The following is a 20,509-nucleotide window of genomic DNA, read 5'->3' as shown; positions in this document are numbered from 1 at the left end:
CTAACACCATTAATGAATGGTGCAGACCCTATTTTGGGTGTAATTTTTATCAACTCGAATTGAGTTGTATATATAATAATTTACTTATGATCATTACACCTTTGAGTGATTAATTAGTGTCTCTTCCATCCTAGGGTGATATAGAGGAGCTAACCTAAAGGTACTTCCAGTGACACTGGTTTATCACTCAAATCATTAGTGTGTATGATTGTATATATATAATGTGTATTAATTTTAAGTGCTAACCTTTAGTAGAGGTAGGATTATTGCCTAGTGAGTGCAGAATTTACCCTAGGCTACCATCAGTGTTTGTTCAGTATTATGAGCAGCCCAAGTACAAGCCCCACAAGGCTTCACCAACTAGCCAGTATGGATAATGCTGGCAATGAGAAAACTGTCATACATCTAGTACTGCAATTGTTGGATTTACCTCAACCTGATCAGACTGCTGACTCATTACAATCCTTCAGCATGGAGTTTGAGTCACTACTAAGAACATTCAGACTTAAGGTTGATATAACTACTAGTGAATGGATGACCAAAGTAGTCCTTCAACGAAAATTGTCCAGCGATATACTAGATGAATTATATGCACATCAACATAACACCATCCTGACAGTACAGGACATCACTGAAGGTTTACATTCCATCATAAACAAACGACGTGCAAATGAGGAAGTTAAAGCCTCATGCAAGCCTTCAGTAATAGAAAATAGTCAATTAAAGGGTAAAACAACTACCCCAAATAAACATCAACCAATTACTCTAACATCAAGTTGCAGAAAATCTGACAATGCAGCAGCAACCTCCAAGCCTACTGTTACTAGTTCACCCAAACCGGTAACTTCCAAACGTGCAGTAGGCTGGGGGACATGTATGTTCTGCAAAAAGAAACATTCAACATACCGTTGTGCTAATTATCCAACCAGAGACATTCGTATGGAGCGACTCCAGGAATTAGGGAGATGTGCAAGGTGTCTCAAGTCACACAACATAGACTATTGTGATACCCAATTCAACACCTGCAACAGGTGTAGAAGAGGTAGGCACCATGCAGCACTGTGCAAATATACGAAATTAACGTATTCAAGACCAAAGGTGGAAGATAGCATTCCCACCACAGTACAGTACTGCAAGGTGCAACAAACAAAGAGTGTCCAATCAGCAAAGTCTAAAGGTAATACGACTTTGCCTACTGCCCAAATTACCATCCTGAATAAGAGGGCCAAGGTCCATACCCGTGGGTTGTTTGACCAAGGATCCCAGAGAACATATATCACTAAAAAGTTGGCAGATGAACTACAATTAAGGCCTGTAGCCCAGATGTCATTCAACATCTCAGGGTTTGTAACAGATGCAGGACCTCAAGTCTACCAGGTGGTACAACCATCAGTACGCTTAGGCAGGTACGTCTGTCGAGTACAAGCCATTGTGGTGGACAAAATACCAGTAGACCTACAAGTTCGAGGTCTGAGAGCAACAGCCAAATTCCTGAGAAATAGAGGAATAAAATTGGCAGATAATATTAAGTCTGATCACCTCACCGACTTCGGTCTCCTTGTAGGGACAGACTATTGTCATCGATTCATCGGTAGCCCTACTAAATATCAGGGCATAACCATGTTAAACTCTGCAGGAGGTAAATTACTCTCAGGCCCAGTATCAAACCTGAGGAGACCTATGCCTGCAGATAAACAATACCAGTAGAAATCTGAATTTGTCAGCTGATTATATTTCTCCAGTAGCATTATACTAAGGAGATTACAGCTGACTATAGTAACAGAGGTTGATGTTAGTATCATTATTTAAAGCTGAAGATGAGTTCATGAGGCTTCAGTGGCAAATCAGTGAACAGTAGCCTAAAACAGCTACAAGTCACTGCGACCAATGTCACTGAACCCACTGCAGTCTCAGAACCATACTTTACTTTAATGATGAGCTATTCAATCTTCTGAATCAATTAACTAAATTAAACCCTAATAAATCTGATGACTGATTTGATACATTTATTATTTAATCAAGATGTATTCCATGGGCCTCAGTGTTTATATATCAGTGACCAGTTACCTGAAGAAACTTCAAGTTATATCTAATGTCACTGATCTCACTGCAGTCCCTGAATCATACTTGACTGTAGTACTTGATCACATCCAGTCTTCTGGGTTAAATAATATGTAATAAGGCTTGAATATTAGCCTTTCAAGAGTTGACAGGGAAATGAAATCGCATTAGACTTCTAACCCCTGCAACTCTAGTACGGGACATCCGTCCTGTACGAACAGACGCACAAATGTGTGATTACTAACTACTAACATCAAATTAATCTAATAATTCGAAGGAGGAGTATCGGTGTTCGTCTGTTCTAAATAGGACTTCGACCCGTGAGCAGCCCCCTGGGGAATTATGTCGGAAAATCCGACACCATTTAATAATCATACAGATAATAGCTGTGTTGTATAAACAAGTTACCCATAGAAAACGTAACTTGTAGTGGAATTACCGTCTATAGAAAACGGGATATCATCACCACATACTATTATAATTCACCAGCTATTTTGCTGGGAATTATTCTTAAATACATTAGTCTTTGGACTTTACCATCATAAAAACATCTTATATAAATTAACTTAATTATCAATATTAAAGTAGAGTAAATGTGACCCTTCTATCACTTATTGACATCTGGACAAAGTAGGCCAGGCGTCGGGAGGAAGGAGGCAGCCATTGTTGTGTCACCTCCGAGACGTGTGGAGCAAATTCGGCTCCTATCATTCTGGACAATGTCGGCCAGTAACGTCAATAGTATGGAGTGTTAAACAGCCATTGTTTATAACGAGACCAGAGGCTCACACGGGAGCAAATTCGGCTCCTGTTAATTTTACTTGGACGTAGTGTTATGGAAACCAAAGGTACCATCTCCAACACGATGTCTACAATTCAAGTTAAGTGTTCTTTCCGAAACCCGTTTATCATTCATTTATGGCCATTAATGTCAGGATATAGGGTGGTCCGGTTAGATCACGTGGAAGCCTCAAACTAATGGTAATTAAGCCAGGTCTTCATGTTCCATGTACAGTTTTCTCTGAAATACTTGTCATATATAGGATTCTGGCTTCACAGCTAGCGCACTTTTGACAGGTCAAGACGAGGAAGCAAGATTTGTGCACCAGTTACTGGGTGATATGGAAGCTACCTCAAAGAGGATAATTTGGTGTCTACACCCTAGTTATACCTGGTGGACTAGCCTGCTGTACTATAAGATAAGGAACCTCTTCAATGTATGTAGATACTGTAGTGATTGGCTGCATATATATATAAACTAATAAACCCCCCCTAATGTGTAGAGGATCGATTTGTGAGATTATGAGATTATTGCAGAAATACAGTCCACTTATCATTATACAAATTGCTATCGAAGTATATAAATTAACGTAAATATAAATTCATATAAATTAAATAAATATACATCTCACAGGTCGGTTCCCACAGTAGAAGAACACAACACACTGTAGAAGAACACAACACACTGTAGAGGAACACAACACACACTGTAGAGGAACACAACACACACTGTAGAGGAACACAACACACACTGTAGAAGAACACAACACACACTGTAGAAGAACACAACACACACTGTAGAAGAACACAACACACACTGTAGAAGAACACAACACACACTGTAGAAGAACACAACACACACTGTAGAGGAACACAACACACTGTAGAAGAACACAACACACACTGTAGAAGAACACAACACACTGTAGAGGAACACAACACACACTGTAGAGGAACACAACACACACTGTAGAGGAACACAACACACACTGTAGAGGAACACAACACACACTGTAGAGGAACACAACACACACTGTAGAGGAACACAACACACACTGTAGAAGAACACAGCACACTGTAGAGGAACACAACACACTGTAGAAGAACACAACACTGTATTTTCATTATTTACGGAGTAACAAATAAAACGGACTTAATTACCACTATATTACTCTCGACACAAGGACAGTATAAGACCTACTATTTACTTTCCTATGACTATCCACGTGTAAATGTGCGCGTAAATGTATTATTTACAAGTCCGATCAAATCGAGTTTTACATATGGCATCCCTATTGAAATGCTAACGATTTGAATGTCTAAATGGTGGCAAATGATTGAGGGGGGCGAGGACTGGGGGCATCGGGCACCATCACCTCTGAGATGTGTTTGTGTTATGGTGATGGGATGTCCTAGCCTCGTCCCGGCTGGGATACTCCTAGCCTCGTCCGGGCTGGGATGCTCCTAGCTTCGTCCGGGCTGGGATGCTCCTAGCTTCGTCCCGGCTGGGAGACTCCTAGCCTCGTCCCGGCTGGGAGAGTCCTAGCCTCGTCCCGGCTGGGATGCTCCTAGCTTTGTCCGGGCTGGGATGCTCCTAGCTTCGTCCGGGCTGGGATGCTCCTAGCTTCGTCCGGGCTGGGATGCTCCTAGCTTCGTCCCGGCTGGGATACTCCTAGCCTCGTCCGGGCTAGGAGTCTCCTAGCTAGCCTCGTCCCGGCTGGAATACCACCACCTGTGATATTCCAGCACACTATCCTCCATATTTATTTTCTTGAAAAAGATCTCAACATTTCAGCAAGTCAAGGAAGCAGGCCTGGGAAGATATTACATTCTTTGTGTTTCCTCTTACATTGTCACCATCTCGTGTGTGTAATCACCTAGTTAGGCTTGCGAGGGTTGAGCTCTGGCTCTCTGGTTCCGGCTCTCAACTGTCAGTTAACTGGTGTACAGATTCCTGAGCCTACTGGGCTCTATCATATCTACACTTTAAGCTGTGTATGGAGTCAGCTTCCACCACATCACTGCCTAATGTAATCCATTTGTTAACTACTCTGACACTGAAAAAGTTCTTTTCTAACGTCCCTGTGGCTCATTTGGGTACTAAGTTTCCACCTGTGTCCCCTTGTGCGTGTACCACCCATGTTACAGTTTATCTTTATCTGCTCTGTCAATTCCCTTGAGAATTTTTTAGGTTTTGATCATGTCTCCCCTAACTCTGTTGTCTTCTAATGCCGTGAGGTTTATTTCCAGTAATCTTTCCTCATAGCTCATTCCTCTCAGCTCGGGGACTAGACTAAATATGGACTCCAAGCTGGAGCAGCACATACGAAGCCACATGTGTGTGTTTGCCTGTCTTGGTAGGTTTGTGTATGTCTACACACACACACCCACCCACACACACACACACACACACACACACACACACACACACACACACACACACACACACACACACACACACACACACACCGAACTACTGACTTTCCCCAGAATGCATCCTTAAGGCAGTTGTCTATAACTTCTTAGTATACCTATTTACTGCAGGTGAATAGGTGTGTTAAGTAAAAGGAAATGTGGCCAGTCATCTCTGTCCCGCCCGGGGATCGAACCCGGAATCACCTGATCGTGAAAGCGAGAAGGAAGCCAATTGTACAGCTGGAGGGAACTTGCCTCTAGCCGATGACGCTCCTAAATCCAGCTATTTATTCTTGCCAAAATGGCAAATGAACGCTTAGGGTTTCCTGGAATTTGAAATATGTAAATGTGTTGGCAAATTGTTATTCTAGGGAAATATTGGCACGGATTTTGAGCAAGCAAAATTTTTCTCTGGTATGAGATTGGAAGTGAAGGCGGGGTGTGTGTGTGTACTCACCTAGTTGTACTCACCTAGTTGTGTTTGCGGGGGTTGAGCTCTGGCTCTTTGGTCCCGCCTCTCAACCGTCAATCAACAGGTGTACAGATTCCTGAGCCTGTTGGGCTCTATCATATCTACACTTGAAACTGTGTATGGAGTCAGCCTCCACCACATCACTTCCTAATGTGTGTGTGTGTGTGTGTGTATGTGTGTGTGTGTGTGTGTGTGTGTGTGTGTGTGTGTGTGTGTGTGTGTGTGTGTGTGTGTGTGTGTGTGTGTGTGTGTGTTTACTAGTTGTGTTTACTAGTTGTGTTTTTGCGGGGGTTGAGCTTTGCTCTTTCGGCCCGCCTCTCAACTGTCAATCAACTGTTTACTACTTTTTTTTTTTTTTTTTTTTCCACACCACACACACACACCCCAGGAAGCAGCCCGTGACAGCTGACTAACTCCCAGGTACCTATTTACTGCTAGGTAACAGGGGCACTTTGGGTGAAAGAAATTTTGCCCATTTGTTTCTGCCTCGTGCGGGAATCGAACCCGCGCCACAGAATTATGAGTCCTGCGCGCTATCCACCAGGCTACGAGGCCCCTATAGCGTGTGTGTGTGTGTGTGTGTGTGTGTGTGTGTGTGTGTGTGTGTGTGTGTGTGTGTGTGTGTGTGTGTGTGTGTCTGGTCGTAATGCCCCTAGACAGCCAGTATTGTTGTTGTGTGCCTACTCCGCCTCCAATCTCCCTGCGAGAGAGCCTACATGTAGACGGACTATAGGGATCAAATCATACCCACAACATGTTTCGCTTAAGCTCATTTTTCTGTATGTTAAAACTGCGTGTGTTGTTAGATTAGGTTGTATGGGCTTAGCTTGGGTGAGGTTAGATATGTTTCAACATCCGTTTGCAAACAGTCTTTTGTACTAATTGAGTTTTTTCCCGCGAAAACACGGACCGGTCACTGCCACGGGTGGAGCCAGGACACACTCAAACAGGTGGAGACAGTGCGAGGTGCAGACAACTAATCAAATTTGCTGAGGTCTGTTGAGCTGAGGAAATGTCGTAAATACACACACACACACACACACACACACACACACACACACACACACACACACACACACACACACACACACACACACACAGTCGTCTCGAATTAACTCGTCTCAATGCTGGAATTGTTGAGATATATTTTTCCATTAATATTTTCCACTCGGAAATAAGATTGTTAACTTATAGCTAAGCTATAGCTAAGCTATAAGTTGAAAGCTATTTGATCTGAGAGTGGAAAATATGCATGTAAATGACATTTAAACAATTCCAGCACTGACAATGTTTACACGAGACCAGCTCGACCCGGTGTTCAGGTGGATCGAGTGATGATTCCAGTCCCAGCCCAGCTTATGGCTACTCCTGCATGAGAATTAACTGGTGATGAGGATGAGGACAGATTCCCGCCCAAAGGGAGACTACGTTGAAGCCGAGGACAAGGCATTGTCATGATGATTGGTGAAGATTAAACCACCCAGGAGGGGGCAAGAGCATGAATAGACCGTAAATTGTCATGGTAAAAGATCAAGACGTCGACCAATAGGCGCGAAGCAAGGTCAAGACGTCGACAAATTGGCGCGAAGGAAGGTCAAGACGTCGACCAACCGGCGTGAAGCAAGGTCAAGACGTCGACCAACCGGCGTGAAGCAAGGTCAAGACGTCGACCAACCGGCGTGAAGCAAGGTCAAGACGTCGACCAACCGGCGTGAAGCAAGGTCAAGACGTCGACCAACCGGCGTGAAGCAAGGTCAAGACGTCGACCAACCGGCGTGAAGCAAGGTCAAGACGTCTTGCAAGAACACCTGAGGACTGGCCCAGGGACATCAATCGCACCCGAGGAACGAGCGAGGCCGCACTTCCCCCCCCCCCCCCCTCACGCTCCGCACCTGCTGCACATACCTCGTCAAGTCAATGATGTATCAATAGTGTCGAAAAAAATATTGACATACCCAGCAGCGAGTTGGGGCCCAGGAGCTGATCTTGGAAGCCGGCGTTTGTCGGGGCTTTACTGTTAAAGCTGAGAAGATAAGAGAAGCTGTGGCGGCCTTGGGGCTTGACATTACGTAAGTGATCAGAGTCATCAAAGGTGGATGATTTTCTTGTCAACACTGGGACGGTGCCAAGGAAGAACGTTAAGGTACAAGAGCACTACTGGGAAGGACCGCCGGGTGTTACAAGCCTTCAGGCGAGCCCTGAGGGGTAAGGGAGGTGTAGCAGCTTCCAGTGAACACTGATTTAATGGGACCAGTGGAGCAGACCCAGGCAACAAGTGGTAGCTTGTATATAGCGAGTATTATTACCAAGCGTAGCAGTCAGTCGGGAGCCAGCGGTTGTAGTCTTCAGGCAGTTAGTTATCTCAAGATAACCTTCAGGCAGGCTAGAGTGGACTGGCCAGTTTATGCAACACTTTAAAGACAGTTTTGGTGGCAACGTGATGGCAAGACTGGCGAGGGCAGTCCTGGCACTACTGAGATGGTGAATTTTACAGGGGCACTAGGGTGACAACAGGGAATTTTAAGGGCCCACAGGGGAGGTGTCTGTGAGCAAGTCTAGGACGCTCGGGGCACCGAGTTAGCGTCCCAGGACTGATTATGATTCGTAAGCAGGGAGTGGCCTGTGTGTGGGGGGGAGGGGGAGTTTGGAGGATGCAGAAACCCAAGAGTGGAGTTCAAGAGGACTTCAGTGGTCGGGAGGATGTAAGGGCTTCGTCCGGGGATGATGATAAACTGGACCCTGAAGAGCATCCTTGACTCAGGCGGCAGGGACGGCTGCCGGTTGGACAGTATTCGCCTTGTGGATGAAAACTGAAGGTGAGGTGCGCTTGACCTCATTCTTGTGGTGAGGCGATATTAGTTTTGGGGAAAACTAATGTGGGTTTTTTGGATTGTGTTCTGATGATTCTAATGACAGAGTAAGTTTGTCATAATAGCACCTGGAGCTATTTATTTCTGAAATAATAGTCGTCCAAGCTGTCTAACCTCTGTAACTATCATAAGTACCCGGGCACCGCTGGGCTCCTCTCTCTCTCTCTCTCTCTCTCTCTCTCTCTCTCTCTCTCTCTCTCTCTCTCTCTGTCTCTGTCTCTGTCTCTGTCTCTGTCTCTGTCTCTGTCTCTGTCTCTCTGTCTCTCTGTCTCTCTGTCTCTCTGTCTCTCTGTCTCTGTCTCTGTCTCTGTCTCTGTCTCTCTCTCTCTCTCTCTCTCTCTCTCTCTCTCTCTCTCTCTCTCTCTCTCTCTCTCTCTCTCTCTCTCTCTCTCTCTCTCACCACCTTCACTACCCTTCAACACTTACATTGCCAGTTCCATTACCACTGGTGACCCGGTTGGCGCCCAGGTCCCTTCCCCCTTTCATAATTCCTAGTGAGGATGCCTTTTTTTAGCAACCTTGTAAATTAGTGTAATTTGTCATTGCCTGTAAAGGGAAAGCATGGGGCTCGACCCTGACCATCCTATGTTCTGCCCAGAATCCAAACCATTTACCCTGTAAATTCTCGTGAGGCTAGCCCCTAGCGTCTGACCGCGTGATTGGAACAGATGAACAGACATTATGTTATTAGTATAGATATGTATATATTTTTTTTAGGGAGAGGGGGGGGGGGGGTTTCTGGTCAGTATTTCATCGGGGAACGATGTATTGTGGGGTTTGGTAGTAGTAGAGTAGATCCAAGTAGTATCTACTCCCCACTGAGTAGATCCAAGTAGTATCTACTCCCCACTGAGTAGATCCAAGTAGTATCTACTCCCCACTGAGTAGATCCAAGTAGTATCTACTCCCCATTGAGTAGATCCAAGTAGTATCTACTCCCCACTGAGTAGATAAAACCTTGTGGGGAGTATCATCTTGTTGTAATTTTTGGGTCTTCTAAATTTTCGTTCGTGTTCCACAACCTGGTGGCTTGCTGTTGTAGTCTGATGCTTAGTGGTTGTAAGTTCAGGAGTTCATGGAGCTCCTGGATTGTCTGATCATAAGGCGGACGGTGTTTTGCTGCTCTCCTCAGCGCCTTATTTTTGCACTGCTTAAAGTTTTTTGTGCATTTTTTGTTTTCTTTAAGGTTTGGAGGCTGCTTAAGATGCGGCCGGACTAGAGCCTTAGATAAGTGTAGCTGTATGTTCGTGCTGAGGCTTCGGAATCTCCCTCCTTCATATATCACGGTATTGTGATTTCTGTGTGTATCTCCCTTTGTTTTCCCAAAGCTGTTTTGGCTTTGTTTATTCCATCAAATCCACGAGTTATGTTTGCTGTTCAGTTATTTTTGACTCCTTGTATTCTGCTAACATCCGTATACACCGTTGTCAAGGATAATGGGGGTCTGGGTTTCGTTTTGGAGTGTGTGTGTTCTGGGAATTTTATCGGTTTGTACTTGTATTACTTTGCTTTTCAAAGTTGTTTAAGAATTCAATTGCTGCCTGAGTTTTGCTGGCTAGTGACGTCTTTGATGGTCCTGTTTGGCCTTTTATTTGAGTAATATCACCAGAATATGTAGAGCCCCAGCGCAGGACTGGCCAGTCCCCCAGCATAGAGTATTGGCTGTGTTGAAATATTTCCTAATTAACATATAAGATGATCTTTTTAATTATTGATAATAATATTAATATTTGAATAATTATAACTATTAATATAACCAATAGCCGTAATACACGTAGCAGCAACAGCAGCAATAACCGGGGAATTATTGCAATTATTAGTATTCCAATTATTATTGTCTTTGAGTGCGAGTGCGTATGCTTGAGGGACCAGTAGCTGGCCTGCTCGGCTCCCCGCCCCACACTCACCAGCCACTAACTCCGCACTAACCTCCGTTCTGCCCCAATATCCAGCGGGGCCAAATCCAGCCCCAGGGTAATATCCTCCCGGCCACAGCCAAAAGTGGCCTCATCAACTTGCCTCTGGTGCCAGGCTCAGCCGCCATATTGCTCACTGGGCACCACTGTGTTTATTTTGCGCTGTGGGGGAGTCTTGTGGCACGCTGTGGGGAGTGGTGTTGTGGTGCGCGCTGTGGGGGAGTGGTGTTATGGTGCGCGCTGTGGGGGAGTGGTGTGGTGCGCGCTGTGGGGGAGTGGTGTTGTGGTGCGCGCTGTGGGGGAGTGGTGTTATGGTGCGCGCTGTGGGGGAGTGGTGTGGTGCGCGCTGTGGGGGAGTGGTGTTGTGGTGCGCGCTGTGGGGGAGTGGTGTTATGGTGCGCGCTGTGGGGGAGTGGTGTGGTGCGCGCTGTGGGGGAGTGGTGTTGTGGTGCGCGCTGTGGGGGAGTGGTGTTGTGGTGCGCTGTCATCCACCACACAGTAAATAACAGAGCTGTCATCCACCACACAGTAAATAACAGAGCTGTCATCCACCACACAGTAAATAACAGAGCTGTCATCCACCACACAGTAAACAACAGAGCTGTCATCCACCACACAGTAAACAAGAGCTGTCATCCACCACACAGTAAACAACAGAGCTGTCATCCACCACACAGTAAATAACAGAGCTGTCATCCACCACACAGTAAACAACACAGCTGTCATCCACCACACAATAAACAAGAGCTGTCATCCACCACACAGTAAACAACAGAGCTGTCATCCACCACACAGTAAACAACAGAACTGTCATCCACCACACAGTAAACAAGAGCTGTCATCCACCACACAGTAAACAACAGAGCTGTCATCCACCACACAGTAAACAACAGAGCTGTCATCCACCACACAGTAAACAACAGAACTGTCATCCACCACACAGTAAACAAGAGCTGTCATCCACCACACAGTAAACAACAGAGCTGCCATCCACCACACAGTAAACAACAGAGCTGTCATCCACCACACAGTAAACAACAAAAATATTGTTGTCTGGAGCCAGGCCAAACCCGGTTACTCGCTTAGTGAGTGTCCACCACTCTCAGGCATTCCACTTCAACGAATTATTTTTCTCTCTTTGCTGTTCCTTCTGCACCCCCTCCCCCTCCTCCCTCTCTCCTACACCCCCTTCCTCTCTCTCTCTCTCTCTCTCTCTCTCTCTCTCTCTCTCTCTCTCTCTCTCTCTCTCTCTCTCTCTCTCTCTCTCTCTCTCTCTCTTTCTCTCTCTCTCTCTCTCTCTCTCTCTCTCTCTCTCTCTCTCTCTCTCTCTCTCTCTCTCTCTCTCTCTCTCTCTCTCTCTCTCTCTCTCTCTCTCGAAAAACTTGTCCTATCCTCGTCTCTGTCTTCAGTGTTGTAGTGGCAGTGGGTTTGCTATGTCCTTGACCGTCCGTGAGAGAGAGAGAGAGAGAGAGAGGATTAAGCCACCCAAAAGGTGGCTTGGGCATGAATAGCCCATAAGTGGTGGCCCTTTTGAGCCATTTCCAGTATCAATAGATGATACTGGAGATCTGTGGAGGTGCGACTGCACCCTGCGTGACGGGAGATGTCTCCCGTTACCGTCCGTATTTCTCTCGTCTTTATATATGGGAAGTTGTGTCATAGCGGTGAGGAACACAGGCGACGATGGTGGTGACGAGATGCCGGAGCTGTGTGAGGAGGGCTGGAGAGTCCAGCGTCCTGGACAGTTCATTAAGTCCACCCTCCGAAAGCACACTGGGACGTGTGCTTTCATTATATAAGTCATATATGGTCGGCTAAAAGTTATATATGGTTAGAAGTTATGAGTCAATTTAACAAAATAGTTGGTTATAGACTTGGCTATTTATTCGAAGCAAGTGCTTGCTATACAAGGTTATATAAGACACGCGTATGGAGTTCTTCTCTTAGGGCGTCGGCCCGTTGGTAGAGCGACGGCTTCGCTTCTTGCGGGGTTGGTTTTCAATTCCTGGAAATCCATCACTCCTTCCTAATACCTGCCCCACCGCTTGGGGTGGACGGTAGAGCGACGGTCTCGCTTCATACAAGTCGACGTTCAATCCCCCCAACCGTCCAAAAGTGGTTGGGCACCATTCCTTTTCTCCGACCCATTCCAAATCCTTATCCTGACCCCTTCCCAGTGCTATATAGTCGTAATAGATTAGCGCCTTTCACTGATAGTTCCATTCCTTCCTAATACCCTGGTACTTAGTCTGTATATCCATTCCGAGCACTGTATATTCCTGCTGCCATAACACTTTCTCCTGATAGCAACTTTACCTGCATACTGTGCCCCCCTTGGATCACTTTGTGTTAGAGGGGGCAGGTCTAGGTGTTGGTGCAACCTGCCGGGGACCCAGTGTGGGCGGTGAAGCATCTTCTCTAGTCACAGATATGCGACAGACTAAGTGTTTTATTCTAATATATATATTTATGTTAAATATAATACGTGTATATGCTTTATAGATTAGCCTCGTGTTCCGTTTGTTAGACAACGGAGCATTTCCCTTTCTGTTTGACTCTCTTGTTAGGAAGTCGATCCGTAATTCTGACCATAATCTAAGAGCTAGGTGAATATATGTCAATCAGGCACTAAGAACCTCTTTATTTTGGTACGGTAATAATTAATTAGTCAATCACTCAGTCTCTACATAACCAGAGATAAATCCGACCGTTCGTTTAGACTATAATTACAGCAGTATTTGCAGCTTTGAATTACAGTAGCAGCGGCCGCTTTTGTAGTTAAATTAACTCCTCATCAAAAGGTCGGGACCTTTGTAACCCAACTCGGGCACTCAGACACGTGACCTCACTTGACACAGGGAGGCAAGCCAAGACACATCAACAAAGCCTCTACATCCGAAACGTTATGCGTACTAGTGACTTCAGGTATTGTATCTACTATATCTTTAAATCCAACATTATGTATGTACCTTTACCTGAAAAAAAATCTAATCTAATCTAATTATATTTTGCCAGCCACCACAGCTCGGACAATCCAAGGCAGATACGTTAAGTTTGATCTCCAGTGATCTTTACTCATTTAAGAGAGAGGCTGCGACGCGCGTGTTACTTAGTCTTCCTCCGTTGATATTGTTTATCAGGAGAGCGCGCTAAGCCAGTAGGACTATGGAGTGGATATAAGGATAAGGAACTTGGATAGAACGGAGGAGAGGGACGATATCCAACCATTTTGACCATTGGGGGATCGAACGCCGACCTGTATGAAGGGAGCTCATCGCTGTACCAACCAGTTAAGTGACTGAACTTTTAATCTGTATTATTAACAACTTCCGGTCGTAGGCTCAAGATTTTGTTGACGAGTTCCTTTCGCCATGACAGAGGAGAGCTTCAAGAGGCTCTATCAAGTGTTAGGTAAAGGAGGCTCTAGCACAATTATTGCCCCCATACGAGGCAGCTCCTATTTATATGGGTTATCTTGAGGTTATCTTGAAATGATTTCGGGGCTTTAGTGTCCCCGCGGCCCGGTCCTCGACCAGGCCTCCACCCCCAGGAAGCAGCCCGTGACAGCTGACTAACTCCCAGGTACCTATTTTACTGCTATTTTACTCCCGGAGGTCAGAGTCGGATCCGTGAAATAAGAGCACGCATTATGCCTGTCTGCTGGAAAGTTAGAAGTGTGTGTGTGCACGTGCGTGCGTGTGTGTGCACGTGCGTGCGTGTGTGTGCACGTGCGTGCGTGTGTGTGCACGTGCGTGCGTGTGTGTGTGTGAGTTTGCGCGTGTGTACTTGCCTATTTGTACTTGCGGGGGTTGAGCTTTGGCTCTTTGGTCCCGCCTCTCAACTGTCAATCAACTGGTGTACAGATTCCTGAGCCTACTGGGCTCTATCATATCTACATTTGAAACTGTGTATGGAGTCAGCCTCCACCACATCACTGCCTAATGCATTCCATCCGTTAACTACTCTGACACTGAAAAAGTTCTTTCTAACGTCTCTGTGGCTCATGTGGGTACTCAGTTTCCACCTGTGTCCCCTTGTTCGCGAACCAACCGTGTTAAACAGTTTATCCTTATCTACCCTGTCGATTCCAATGAGAATTTTGTAGGTAATGATCATGTCTTCCCTTACTCTTCTGTCTTCCAGCGTGGTGAGGTGCATTTCCAGCAGCCTTTCCTCGTAACTCACGCCTCTTAGTTCTGGGACTAGTCTAGAGGCATACCTCTGAACTTTTTTCAGCTTCATCTTGTGCTTGACAAGGTACGGGGTCCATGCTGGGGCCGCATACTCCAGGATTGGTCTTGCATATGTGGTATACAAGGTTCTGAATGATTCCTTACACAGGTTCCTGAAGGCTGTTCTGATGTTAGCCAGCCTCGCGTATGCCGCAGATGTAATTCTTTTTATGTGGGGCTTCAGGAGACAGGCTTGGTGTGATATCAACACCAAACACAATTTTTTTGTGTGATTTTCCAAACACCAAATGTTTTTAGTGTGTGTGTGTGTGTGTGTGTGTGTGTGTGTGTGTGTGTGTGTGTGTGTGTGTGTGTGTGTGTGTGGGTGCGTGACCCATGAAGCAAGGTGAGGACGGGGCGGGTGACGGGGGCTCCTCACAACCAACATTTACTAAAGTCTCCGCTGTTGCATATCTTGAGGACGAAATACGACAAGACAACAACATTCCAGCGCGAGACTCCGCCACTCTGAAACACCAAAGACAGCGGTGCGCAGCAACATAAGCACCAACTGAGGGTTAAAGGCGGAAATATAAGCAAATCTTCCACAAAGTTGTTTCCAGAGTTGCTGGGATCGGATATTACCCAGACGTGACAAGCGTCCTCTGAGATCAAGAGTCCCTCGCAAGCGAGGCATTCAGCCTCACTGACACCCCCTCGAGGCACTCAGCCTCACTGACACCCCCTCGAGGCACTCGTGGTAACAGCTGTCAAGACATAAACACTGATGAAGCCCACAAGAAGCGGCTCCAGTCACGGCTTGCAAATTAAGTTACAAATATATTATACAAGAAAGATATGCTGGTCATTGTAAATATATAGAAAGCGAGTCTCCGAGCCTTAACCAGGCGAGTGTCCGAGCCTTAACCAGGCGAGTGTCCGAGCCTTAACCAGGCGAGCCTCCGAGCCTTAACAAGGCGAGTGTCCGAGCCTTTAACCAAACATTATTGAAGGAATATAAGGAAATACTTGTACCTTGTACGGGTGGTCAACAAGAACCAACGAGGCTGGTAAGCTAGCCCACCCACACCCCTAGCCTACACACACCCTAGCCCACTCACACCCCAAGCCCACCTACACCCCAAGCCAAACCACACCGTAGCCCACCCACACCCCTAGCCCACCCACACCCCTAGCCTACACACACCCCTAGCCCACCCACACCCCAACACCACCCACACCCCAAGCCCACCCACACACCTAGCCCACCCTCACCCCTATCCAACCCACACCCCTATCCCACCCACACCTCTAGCCCACCCACACCTCTAGCCCACCCACACCCCTAGCCCACCCACACCCCTAGCCCACCTATACCTCTAGCCCACCCACACCCCAAGCCCACCCACACCCTTAGCCCACCCACACCCCTAGCCCGCCCACACCTCTAGCCCACCCACACCCCTAGCCCACCCACACCTCTAGTCCAATCAAACCCCAACACCACCCACACCCCAAGCCCACCCACACCCCTAACCCACCCACATCCCTAGCCTACCCACACCCCAAGCCCACCCACACCCCTAGCCCACCCACACCCCTAGCCCCCCCACACCCCAACACCACCCACACCCCAAGCCCACCCACACACCTAGCCCACCCTCACCCCCTATCCAACCCACACCTCTAGCCCACCCACACCTCTAGCCCACCTACACCTCTAGCCCACCCACACCCCAAGCCCACCCACACCCCTAGCCCACCCACACCCCTAGCCCGCCCACACCTCTAGCCCGCCCACACCTCTAGCCCACCCACACCCCTAGCCCACCCACACCCCAGGCCCACCCACACCCCTAGCCCACCCACACCCCAAGCCCACCCACACCCCTAGCCCACCCACACCCCAGGTCCACCCACACCCCAGGCCCACCCACACCCCTATCCCACCCACACCCTAGCCCACCAACACCCCTAGCCCACCCACACCCCTAGCCCACCCACACCCCTAGCCCACCCACACCCCTAGCTCACCCACACCCCAGGCCCACCCACACCCCTATCCCACTCAAACCTCTAGCCCACTCACACCTCTAGCCCACCCACACCTCTAGCCCACCCACACCTCTAGCCCACCCACACCCCTAGCTCACCCACACCCCTAGCCCACCTACACCTCTAGCCCACCCACACCCTAGCCCACCCACACCTCTAGCCCACCCACACCTCTAGCCCACCCACACCCCAGGCCCACCCACACCCCTAGCCCACCCACACCCCAAGCCCACCCACACACCTATCCCACCCTCACCCCAAGCCCACCCACACCCTTATCCCACCCACACCCCTATCCCACCCTCACCTCTAGCCCACCCACACCTCTAGCTCACCCACACCCCTAGCCCACCCATACCCCTAGCCCACCCACACCCCTACCCTACCCACACCCCTAGCCCACCCACACCCCTAGCCCACCCACACCCCTAGCCCACCCACACCTCTAGTCCACCCACACCCCTAGCCCACCCACACCCGAAGCCCACCCACACCCCTACTCTACCCACACCCCTACCCTACCCACACCCCAAGCCCACCCACACCCGAAGCCCACCCACACCCCTACCCTACCCACACCCCTAGCCCACCCACACCCTAGCCCCCCACACCTCTATCCCACCCCACACACCTAGCCCACCCACACCCCAAGCCCACCCACACCCCTACCCTACCCACACCCCAAGCCCACCCACACCCTAGCCCACCCACACACCTCTGCAAATACCTACACCACTTTGTGTACATGCCCCCATCTCCCACCAACTTCTCTGGCTGTTTTTAGCCAGATGCCGGGAGAGATTTTTTCCACGGCCATTAAACCCAAACTCAAACTCGCTTATCATTTTCCAGTGGTCGAGGCGGAGAGGCGAGAGTCGGGCTGGTCGTTGGCCAGAGTGGCTGGGAGAATCAGTCCAATACGAAATGTGTAATACGCATAGAGGAAGAACTAGCGAGGGATCACTGGAAATTACTGTGTGTGTGCCTCTGGCGGGCCGTTGATCTGTGTGTGTCCTGACGGCCGGAGAGGCTGAAAGGCAAGATGTTAAAGAACTTGACCGAGGAGAATAGTGGGAGACGTGAAAGATAGTTTGAGAAAGTGTGTTGTGGTTGGATAGCTGGGAGGATATCCGACCACATCGTGCTCCCTCTGGCTTTCCTGCCACATCGTGCTCCCTCTGGCTATCCTGCCACATAGTGCTCCCTCTGGCTATCCTGCCACATCGTGCTCCCTCTGGCTATCCTGCCACATCGTGCTCCCTCTGGCTATCCTGCCACATCGTGCTCCCTCTGGCTATCCTGCCACATCGTGCTCCCTCTGGCTATCCTGCCACATCGTGCTCCCTCTGGCTATCCTGCCACATCGTGCTCCCTCTGGCTATCCTGCCACATCGTGCTCCCTCTGGCTATCCTGCCACATCGTGCTCCCTCTGGCTATCCTGCCACATCGTGCTCCCTCTGGCTATCCTGCCACATAGTGCTCCCTCTGGCTATCCTGCCACATCATGCTCCCTCTGGCTATCCTGCCACATCGTGCTCCCTCTGGCTATCCTGCCACAAAATAGAAACGGCACATAAATAGTTTTGTTCATTTTTATAAATTGGTGCTGCCTCATTTAGGCCAATAGACCTTAAGAGCATAAATAATTAGTAATTAATAAATTCTCATGTTCTTTTTTTCACCTAAAATATGGTCCTGATCTTTTAAAGTTTTGTGCTGTTTTTTCCCTGCCTCGTATTTTGTATTTCTTTTGTTTTCTTCTCATCGTTGTTTCTAAGAGAGCCTTTGATGACCCCATAACAGTGACTACCCATCCTCGAGTCCCCTCTTTTCCTTCTCGCCCAGTTTAATATGGCGGACTGGAGGCTTTTCACCCTCCATGCTGCTCTTCTTCCCTGCCTGATGTCTCTCTCTCTCCCTCACTCCTTCCTTCTCCATCAGGACAACTTATTAAATAGTCTCCGTGGTGTAGTGGTAAGACACTCGCCTGGCGTTCCGCGAGCGCTATGTCATGGGTTCGTATCCTCGCCGGGGAGGATTTACTGGGCGCAATTCCTTAACTGTAGCCTCTGTTTAACGCAACAGTAAAATGTGTACTTGGATGAAAAAACGATTCTTCGCGGCGGGGATCGTATTCCAGGGACCATAGGATTAAGGACTTGCCCGAAACGCTACGCGTACTAGTGGCTGTACAAGAATGTAACAACTCTTGTATATATCTCATATCTCAATTAGACGCTGCTCTCCATTCTGTTCCTCACTATACCTCCCATGGCACGTGGAAGTGTGTTCCTTGGTGGAATTAGGCTGTTGCTATGCTTAGGCTGTACGCTGTAAGCAGCAGCTTGGAAAGGGAAAGGGTCTTGGAAACGTCTCATTTCGTTATGAAATTAGATTATTTCAGAGTAAAAATAGGTTTGATCATGTTCTACGTGTAGCACCAACATTATAGTAAGTAAATATACCATATTTCTTCATTACGTACGTAATGCTAGGACGATTTGTGTAGTTTTGGGCCGATTTGGGCTGATTTGGGTAATTCTATGGACCGCAACAACAGTGACGGAGCCTTAGCGAACATTACTTAGCTCCGGACACCTTATCGAATTATCTTTATCACCAGTGAACACACACTATAATTGGGGGAGTACCTGAACAATATATCTACAAGGAAAATTCCTAGAACATTTATATCTATATAAGTGTAGAGTGGAGCACACAGTGGGCCGGATTCAGGAAGGTACTTACGAAGGTTTTTCCTCTTAGCTAAGAGCGTTTTCCGTCTTAGCGCCTTCGTGGCGGCTACGTCCGTATTCAATTAACTACCCTAAGTGGAAAAATCTTCGTAAGTTCATTCCGGGATTTAAGTGTGGTTTTGACCACTCGTAGCTTTACGTAAACTGGATATAAGTCATTTTTTCTCTACTACATAACACTGGGATCGATTTATGATATTGGAACACGGCCAAAATATTATAGCTGGTGAATCTAGTGGAGAGGAGTCCTTCGTGTTAGTTATATATGCATTCTCTGCTTGAAACTTGAAGTAAATATGTGTTTGATGATAGTAGAATTAGTTTTATAATAGCAAGATATTATACCAGTAGTTATTAAGTAAATAAACACTGGTGAACATGAAATATGAGAGAAGGTGATGAGCCCTGCCTGATGGGATCATTTACTATCACCAAATGCCCCTGTTCACCTAGTAGTAAGGGTGTACCTTAGCTATACATACCCATTTCTAATTTATTTAGTTTGGTTTTATTTTGAAATTAAATCTGGGTGAGACATAAAATAAAAATATGCTGCACAAATGATGTTAGGTAAGGAAAAGGGTAAAAATGTCAAAAACTTTATTCATTGAATACTTAAAGCTATAATTATGACTATATAGACTACTAAAAAAGAGAGAGGGAAGTAGGGGTCCAAGACCTCTTCCTGTTATACAATTTGGGTGTGGAACAAGTAATTATCAAATGAAGGCACCATGCCGGGAAGGCTATGTAGCAGTAAGGCAGTGAGGTGAGGCAGCTACTTATTTGAGAAATGCTTATTTTATTTACCTTATAAGCTGAGGCAACTTATTTTATTTGAGGAATACTCAGCTGATTCCTCTACATTTAGCATGGAACAAATTTGTGTCCAAGACCTCTTCCTGTTACACAATTTGGCTGTGTGTAACCAAACTAGAAGTGCTCTACAAATCAAGGGACCCAGAATGTGGAATGACCTCCCAAATCATGTCAAAGGCTGTACCTCTCTCA

General features: G+C 47.3%; 1 long non-coding RNA gene across 1 annotated transcript in view; it reads left to right on the top strand.

Annotated features, from left to right (window-relative positions):
- Nucleotides 1-18,963, top strand: part of LOC123767917 (uncharacterized) — a 33,244-nt gene extending 14,281 nt beyond the window's left edge. The window contains exons 2-3 of the long non-coding RNA XR_006774024.2: nucleotides 13,655-13,803; nucleotides 17,594-18,963. This is a non-coding gene — a long non-coding RNA (uncharacterized lncRNA). The remainder of the gene's footprint in view (nucleotides 1-13,654; nucleotides 13,804-17,593) is intronic.
- Nucleotides 18,964-20,509: the final 1,546 nt, after the last annotated feature.

Source organism: Procambarus clarkii, chromosome 58 (genome assembly GCF_040958095.1).
Source record: "Procambarus clarkii isolate CNS0578487 chromosome 58, FALCON_Pclarkii_2.0, whole genome shotgun sequence".
Classification (NCBI taxonomy): domain Eukaryota; kingdom Metazoa; phylum Arthropoda; class Malacostraca; order Decapoda; family Cambaridae; genus Procambarus; species Procambarus clarkii.
Note: the sequence above shows the minus strand (reverse complement) of the source record. Positions and strands in the feature narration are given on the sequence as shown.